Source organism: Nicotiana tabacum, chromosome 7 (assembly GCF_000715075.1).
Source record: "Nicotiana tabacum cultivar K326 chromosome 7, ASM71507v2, whole genome shotgun sequence".
Classification (NCBI taxonomy): Eukaryota; Viridiplantae; Streptophyta; class Magnoliopsida; order Solanales; family Solanaceae; genus Nicotiana; species Nicotiana tabacum.
Genome location: NC_134086.1, coordinates 48,369,564 through 48,376,292, shown reverse-complemented (window position 1 = coordinate 48,376,292; position 6,729 = coordinate 48,369,564). Strand labels below are relative to the sequence as shown.

General features: G+C 36.6%; 1 long non-coding RNA gene across 1 annotated transcript; it reads right to left on the bottom strand.

The window, feature by feature from the left end:
• Positions 1-538: 538 nt before the first annotated feature.
• Positions 539-4,191, bottom strand: LOC107822080 (uncharacterized). The gene is made up of 2 exons (XR_001656301.2): positions 1,650-4,191; positions 539-932 (listed from the first exon to the last, which is right to left on the bottom strand). It is a non-coding gene; the product is annotated as an uncharacterized LOC107822080 (long non-coding RNA).
• Between the last annotated feature and the right edge of the window lie 2,538 nt (positions 4,192-6,729).

The window sequence follows — 6,729 nt, the reverse complement described above, 5'->3', positions numbered from 1 at the left end:
TATCCACCTTTGGATCAAGTTTCCTTACTATTCTCCATTCCTGCATTGGTTTCTGATTATTGGTCCTCTGCTGCCCCTCTTCTCTATGTTACTATTGTTGTTCATTTCATGAGTGGCCAAGTTAACAATACACTTGGCAATATTGTGGCTTCCAGTCATACTGCACAATCTGTTCAATCATTTTCCCAGTTGGATCATAGAGCTTTATTGATCCTGGTAGGGCCTTGTAATGTCCATCTCAATTAGTACTCTTGCATAAGAGACTCTATCATCCATAGTGGTACATGCATCAGCATATAAAGGTTTACTCAGCCTACTCCTAATCTTACTTAGAGCCTTATTACTCTAGTAACTAAGTGGTAGTTTAGGGAACTTAACCCATAACGGTATAGTTCTAAGAATCTCATCCCCAAAATCAAAACCCTCCTTCCATGGTCGTAGGATAATTGGTCTATTATTCAATGTGTATGGGCCATTCATTATAACATCATCCCTTTCTTCATTATTATTCATCAAAACTATAAAATAACCGTCACTATGAAACAATACCTTTGGCTTCCTGATTTTTCCCCATTGTTGAGCTATGAAACGCTCAATTGCTCCAATTGTTAGGATGTTTCCTACTACATATAGAATTAAGGCTCTATTCCATTTTTGTTGTTACTCCGCTATGTCATCTTCCAGCAATTGCACCACCATTTTACCATATTGTATCACTTGTGAGATATATGATAGATTCATTCCTTTAGCTACAAGTTTATTCTCACTAAATAATCCAGCCCATGATCTTTCCCCAGCTCCCTACATTTGCTTCTCCTGCATGCTCTTCTCATTTCCTTATGCTTTGTTACTCTGTTCCATGGTTGCCTTTGGAATTACTGTTCCATTGCTTGGAGTTTTACTCGTACTCGCATCTTCAGCTCCGATCTTCCCTGCATGTGTGTTTTTTGTTCAAGTTAGGGCCCTACTGGTATATATAAGTTAAATAAGGCAGATAAAAATATCACAGTATAATAAGAGACTAAAATTTAACAAAAGGAAATCACAGAAGAATAACAGTATAGTACACAAGAATAACAGCAAGGGATCTTTCGAGATACCGTCTCGTAGTCCTAAAAGTAAATGTATAGGGGGATCTCCTGAGATACCGTCCCGTAGTCCCAAAGTAAATATGCAGGGGAATATCCCGGGATACTGTCCCGTAGTCCCAAAATAAATATGCAGGGGATCTCCCGGGATACCGTCCAATAGTCCCAAAATAAATATATAGGGGGATCTCCTGGAATACCGTTTCATAGACCCAAAGTAAATACGCAACTCAATAATGGAAATAACAGTTACAGCAAGAAATCCTACAGTTTACACTAAGTACAAGTTAACAAAAAAGTAGTAAATTCATTAAGCATGTTGCACAGAGTTCAGATAGGCATTTAAGGCACATAGACATGTTATTCTAGGCTAAACAGGATAACTACACATGCTGGTATATCTCAATTAAGAAGAAACCAATTATTACTCAGCAAAAATCGGATTTTACACCAAATAGAACATGTACGCACTCATCTCCTTTCGTATACGGCGCTCACATATCACAACAGTACTAAATCCTAAGAGGAGTTCCCCCACACAAGATTAGACAAGCCACTTACCTCGAACCAAGCTCAATCAATCGGTAACAATGCCTTTTCCACGAATATCCGACTTTGAATGGCCCAAATCTAGCAAAAAGTAATTGCATACCATAAATATAACTATAAGAAACTAATCTAATTAATGAAATCAAAGCTTAAACAAGAAATTAAAAATCTCCCCAAAAAGTCTATCCGGACCCACGTCTCAGAATCGGGTATAGTCACAAAATATGAATACACATTCACTCACAAGTTCACTCGTACCAAAATTATCCAAATCCAATAACAAAATCTGAATCAAAACTCAAAAACTTGGTTGATGAACTTTCCAAACTTTTTCCCAATTTTCTCAACCCAAATGCCTTAATTAATAATGAAATCAACTATAGATTAGTGGAATATAACCATAAGGGAGTTAGGAATTGTTACCCAAAAGCTTTCTCTGAAAAACTCTCAAAATATCATCAAAATCTGAGCTCTCAAAGTCCCAAAATTAAAAATGGGATAAAACCGTCGAAATTCTCTTTTTCTGCCCAGCAATCATCACTTCTGCGGTTTCTCACCTGCAGTAAAACCATCGCAGGTGTGGACTTAACTTAAGTTCTCAAGAATCTCTTCTGCAATCAAGGGTCGCTTCTGCACACTCGCTTCTTTGTCCTTTCTCTGCTCCTGTGAATCTGCTTCTGCGAGATTCTTACCACTTCTACGGTCCTCGCTGGGCAGGCCTAAATCCGGCATCGCACCTGTGGCCCAAAATGCGCAGGTGCGATTATACCAGGTGCAAGAACTTCACCCATTCTCCCAAAACTAAATTTGATTTGTTAACCATCCGAAATCAATCCGAAGCCCCCGGGACCACAACCAAACATACATATAAGTCCTAAAACACCATACAAACTTTGTTGAACCCTCAAATTACATCAAATAATGCTAAAAATACTAATCATTCTCCAATTCAAACTTAATGAACTTTGAAACTTCAAACTTCTACAATTGATGCCGAAATCCATCAAACCACATCCGATTGACCTCAAATTTTACACAAAAGTCATATTAAACATTACGGACTTATCCAAGTTATGAAATTGGAATCTGACCATGATATCAAAAAGTCCACTTCCGATCAAACTTTCCAAAAAATCGACTTTCGCTATTTCAAGCCTAATTCAGCTACAGACCTCCAAAATATAATTTGGACACACTCCTATGTCCAAAATCATCCAACAGAACTAACGAAACCGTCAAAACTCCATTTCGAAGTCGGATTCACATTATTTCGACTACGATCAAACTCCTAAGACTTAAACTTTCGTTTAGGGACTAAGGATCCCAAAACACTCCAAAACCAAAAACAAAACCTCCCGGCAAGTCACATAAGCAGAAACAGATATGGAGGAAGCAGTAAATAAGGGATCGGAGCTATTACTCTCAAAATAATCGGCCAGGTCGTTATATTGATATTATGTGTATCTTGATCTAGCAAGCTTCTCTCTATGTAAATAAAATTTTGACTCCAGAACACAGGGCAAAAGAAATCATAGAACTCAAAAAAATATTAAAATCTTTTTCTTTGTAATCATGGTTATTTTCTATATATTCTTAATTATATATTAAAAAAAAGATACAGTTGAACGTTTACTGTATATTTAACACATAAAAGGTACATATCTGAGTTTAACCAAGTAATTCATCATGCATAACTTTTAATTTTTTAAAATCAAGATACTGCACATATTCAATCATTCTAAATGTTTGCATTTAACCAAAGAAGACATGAATCTGAATGATTGTAATTACGTGTTTTTCTCCAAATTAAACTGCAACTTTTTCTCCTATATATGTTACCACTTTATTGATGCAAAGTAATATGCAAACATGGGATTTGAGGCACTATAATCTTTCAAGGCTTGTTGGTATAATGAAAAGCTGTTAACATGAAAAATGGATGAATCATCCTTAAACTTAACACTATAAAAATAGCTCTTTCTCACTAAACTTTTGTTAATACTTTCCACAAATAGGTCAAATTTTTCTTCAAACATGAACAATCAATTCAAGACAATCATTCATCATGAGCCACAAGATCAATTCACAGGATAAAAAGGGAACATATGCACACATTGCTAACCAACCATTTATCATAAGCCTAATTACTTGTGTAACCGCACATATATTATACGAATTCAAACAAAAAGATTCACTCAGAAAAGTCTTACGAAAGAAAATAATCACAACCAGTAATTGACTCAGTTTTCCTCAAAAGAGAATCGAAAATTGAAAAACCTAGCAAAAATCTTCTTAAGAAAAACACAAAATTTAAAACATTGGGAACAACTTTTTAGGAGATAAGAATCTTATCTGAAAAGCAGAACAGGGCTTAAGCACCTTCTCCATCTACTACTGTATTTAACTAAATGAAACCCTCATGAACTTCGTTGTTTTTCTCGGGTCTGATATTAGAGTCTATACCCTTTTGAAGGGGTGTATCCTTCACTTGCTTTACAGTTTTACTAACCAAATGAATTGTTCAGTTGTTGTAGGCATATCATCAAATGACTTAATTGCGTCAAATTCTTTAGTTTGAAATTCCATCATACTAAATAAATAATGAATAAGATCAATTAACTGAAAGAATAAAGTAAAAGAAAAAAATAAGCAAAAAAGTCATTTCAATGAAAGCTATCATTGATCATAAAATACGGCATTTAAAGATAGAGAATATCATGAAAGTAATTTTTCATATATACCTATATTATCTAGAACGAAATTTTTACAAAAGTAAAAAAGTTGAAGAATAACAATTAAAAGAAATATATAGCAAATGTATAGACCCAATCTGTAACGACCCGATTAGTCATTTTGAGAGTAATAGCTCTGGTCCCTATTTAATGCTTTCCCCATGTCTTTTTTTGCTTATGTGACTTGTCGGGAGGGTTTGTTTTTAGTTTTGGAGTAATTTGGGACATTTAGTCCCTAAAATGGAAGTTTAAGTTCTAGAATTTTGACCGTACTTGGAACTATGTGAAGACGACTTCGGAATAGAGTTTTGTCCGTTTCATTAGCTTTTTTGGGTAATATTAGACTTAGGAGCATGTCCGGATTGTGAATTGGAGGTCTGTAGCTGAATTAGGCTTGAAATGGCGAAAGTTGAATTTTTGAGAAGTTTGACCGGAAGTGGACTTTTTGATATCGCGGTCGAATTTCGATTCCGGAAGTTGGAGTAGGTCCATAATGTCAATTATAACTTATGTGCAAAATTTAGGGTCAATCGAACGTGATTTGATATGTTTCAACGTCGGTTGTAGAAGTTTGAAGTTTCAAGTTCATTAAGGTTGAATTGGAGTGTGATTCACGTTGCTGTTGTTATTTGATGTGATTTAAAGGCTCGACTAAGTTTATAGGGTATTTTAGGACTTGTTGGTATATTTGGTTGAGGTACCGGGGGCCTCAGCTTGATTTCGGATGGTCAACGGATCGAATTGGAAGTTGGAGGAGATGCTGAAGCTTTCAAGCTTCTAGTGAAATCGCACCTGCGGTAGGCTTGGCTGCATATGTGTACTCGCACGTGTGAGAAGAGGACCACAAATGCGGGGACGATGAGGATGTCCAATGTTCGCAAGTGCGACGGGAGGACCGCAGAAGCGGAGTCGCTTCTACAGAGGAACGATTGCAGAAGTGGGAATGAGCTGGAAGGGGAAGTCCGCATAAGCAGACAAGAGTTCGCAGGCATGCACTCACAGGTTTGGGTTTGATCGCAGAAGTGGACCAGTGGACTTAAGTCAAGTCCGCACCTGCTATGGAATTTCCGTAGGTGCGGTACCGCTAGTGCGTCTGAGTGTCCGCAAGTGCGAAATCGCTGGGCAGAAAAGAAAGTTTGAGGGTTTTTATCCCATTTTCACTTTGGGACTTTGAGAGCTCGGATTTAGGCGATAATTTAGAGGATTTTCAGAGGAAGCTATGGGGTAATGATTATTAACTCATTTATGGTTACATTCCACTAATCTATAGTTAATTTCATCATCTAATTAAGGATTTGGGTTGAAACAATTGGAGGAAAAATTGGAAAGTTCTTCAACTAAATTTTTGAGTTTTGATTGGGATTTTGATATCGGATTTGAGCAATTTTGGTACGAGTAAACTCGTGACTGAATGGTTGTTTGTATTTTGTGACTTTTACCTAATTCCGAGACGTGGGCCTGGGTCGACTTTTGGGGCGAATTTCTAATTTCTTGCTAAAGTCTTGATTTCTTTAATTAGATTAGTTTCTTATAGTTGTGTTTATGGTATGTAATTGTTTTTGGCAAGATTTGGACCATTCGGAGTTGGAAAATCATGGAAAAGGCATTCTTACTGATTAATTGAGCTTGGTTCGAGTTAAGTGGCTTGCCTAACCTTGTGATTTGGTACTATTGTGATACTTCTGTGATATATGAGTGTTGTATGCAAGGTGACGAGTGCGTACATGGGCTAATTATTGAAAATACTGTTTTTACTAAATAGTAACCTGTTTCATCCTAATTGAGTTATACCAGTATGTATAGTTATCTTGTTTAGCCTAATATCGCATGTCTACGTGTCTTAAATGCTTATTTGAACTATGTGCAGCATGCTTAGTTGATTTCCTATTTTTCCTTGATTTGTGTTAGTCTAAACTTCAGAATTCTTGTTGTTAATTGTTGTATTTATTGGTTTCGAGCTGTGTGTTTACTTTTGGGACTACGAGGTGGTATTTCAGGAGATCCCCCTGCACATTTACTTTTGAGACTACGAGGCGGTACCTCGGGTGATCTCCCTGCACATTTACTTTAAAGACTACGAGGCAGTTCCTTAGGATATCTCCTTGCATATTTACTTTTGGGACTACGAGACGGTATCTCAGGAGATCCCCTACTGCTTATCCCTGTGTGATGTGCTGCTATTTTTTTGTGGTTTTGATAAGTGGGGATTTTTACTACTTAAGCGCTTTTTTACTTTCGTTTTAGTCCAAAAGTATTTAATTGTATTCCCGAAAACTGATGAAATATGCTTAATTGCAGGAGTATTGAAAAATGAGCCACAAAGATGAATTCAACTCAAGAAGGAGCGATTTTGAACAAGG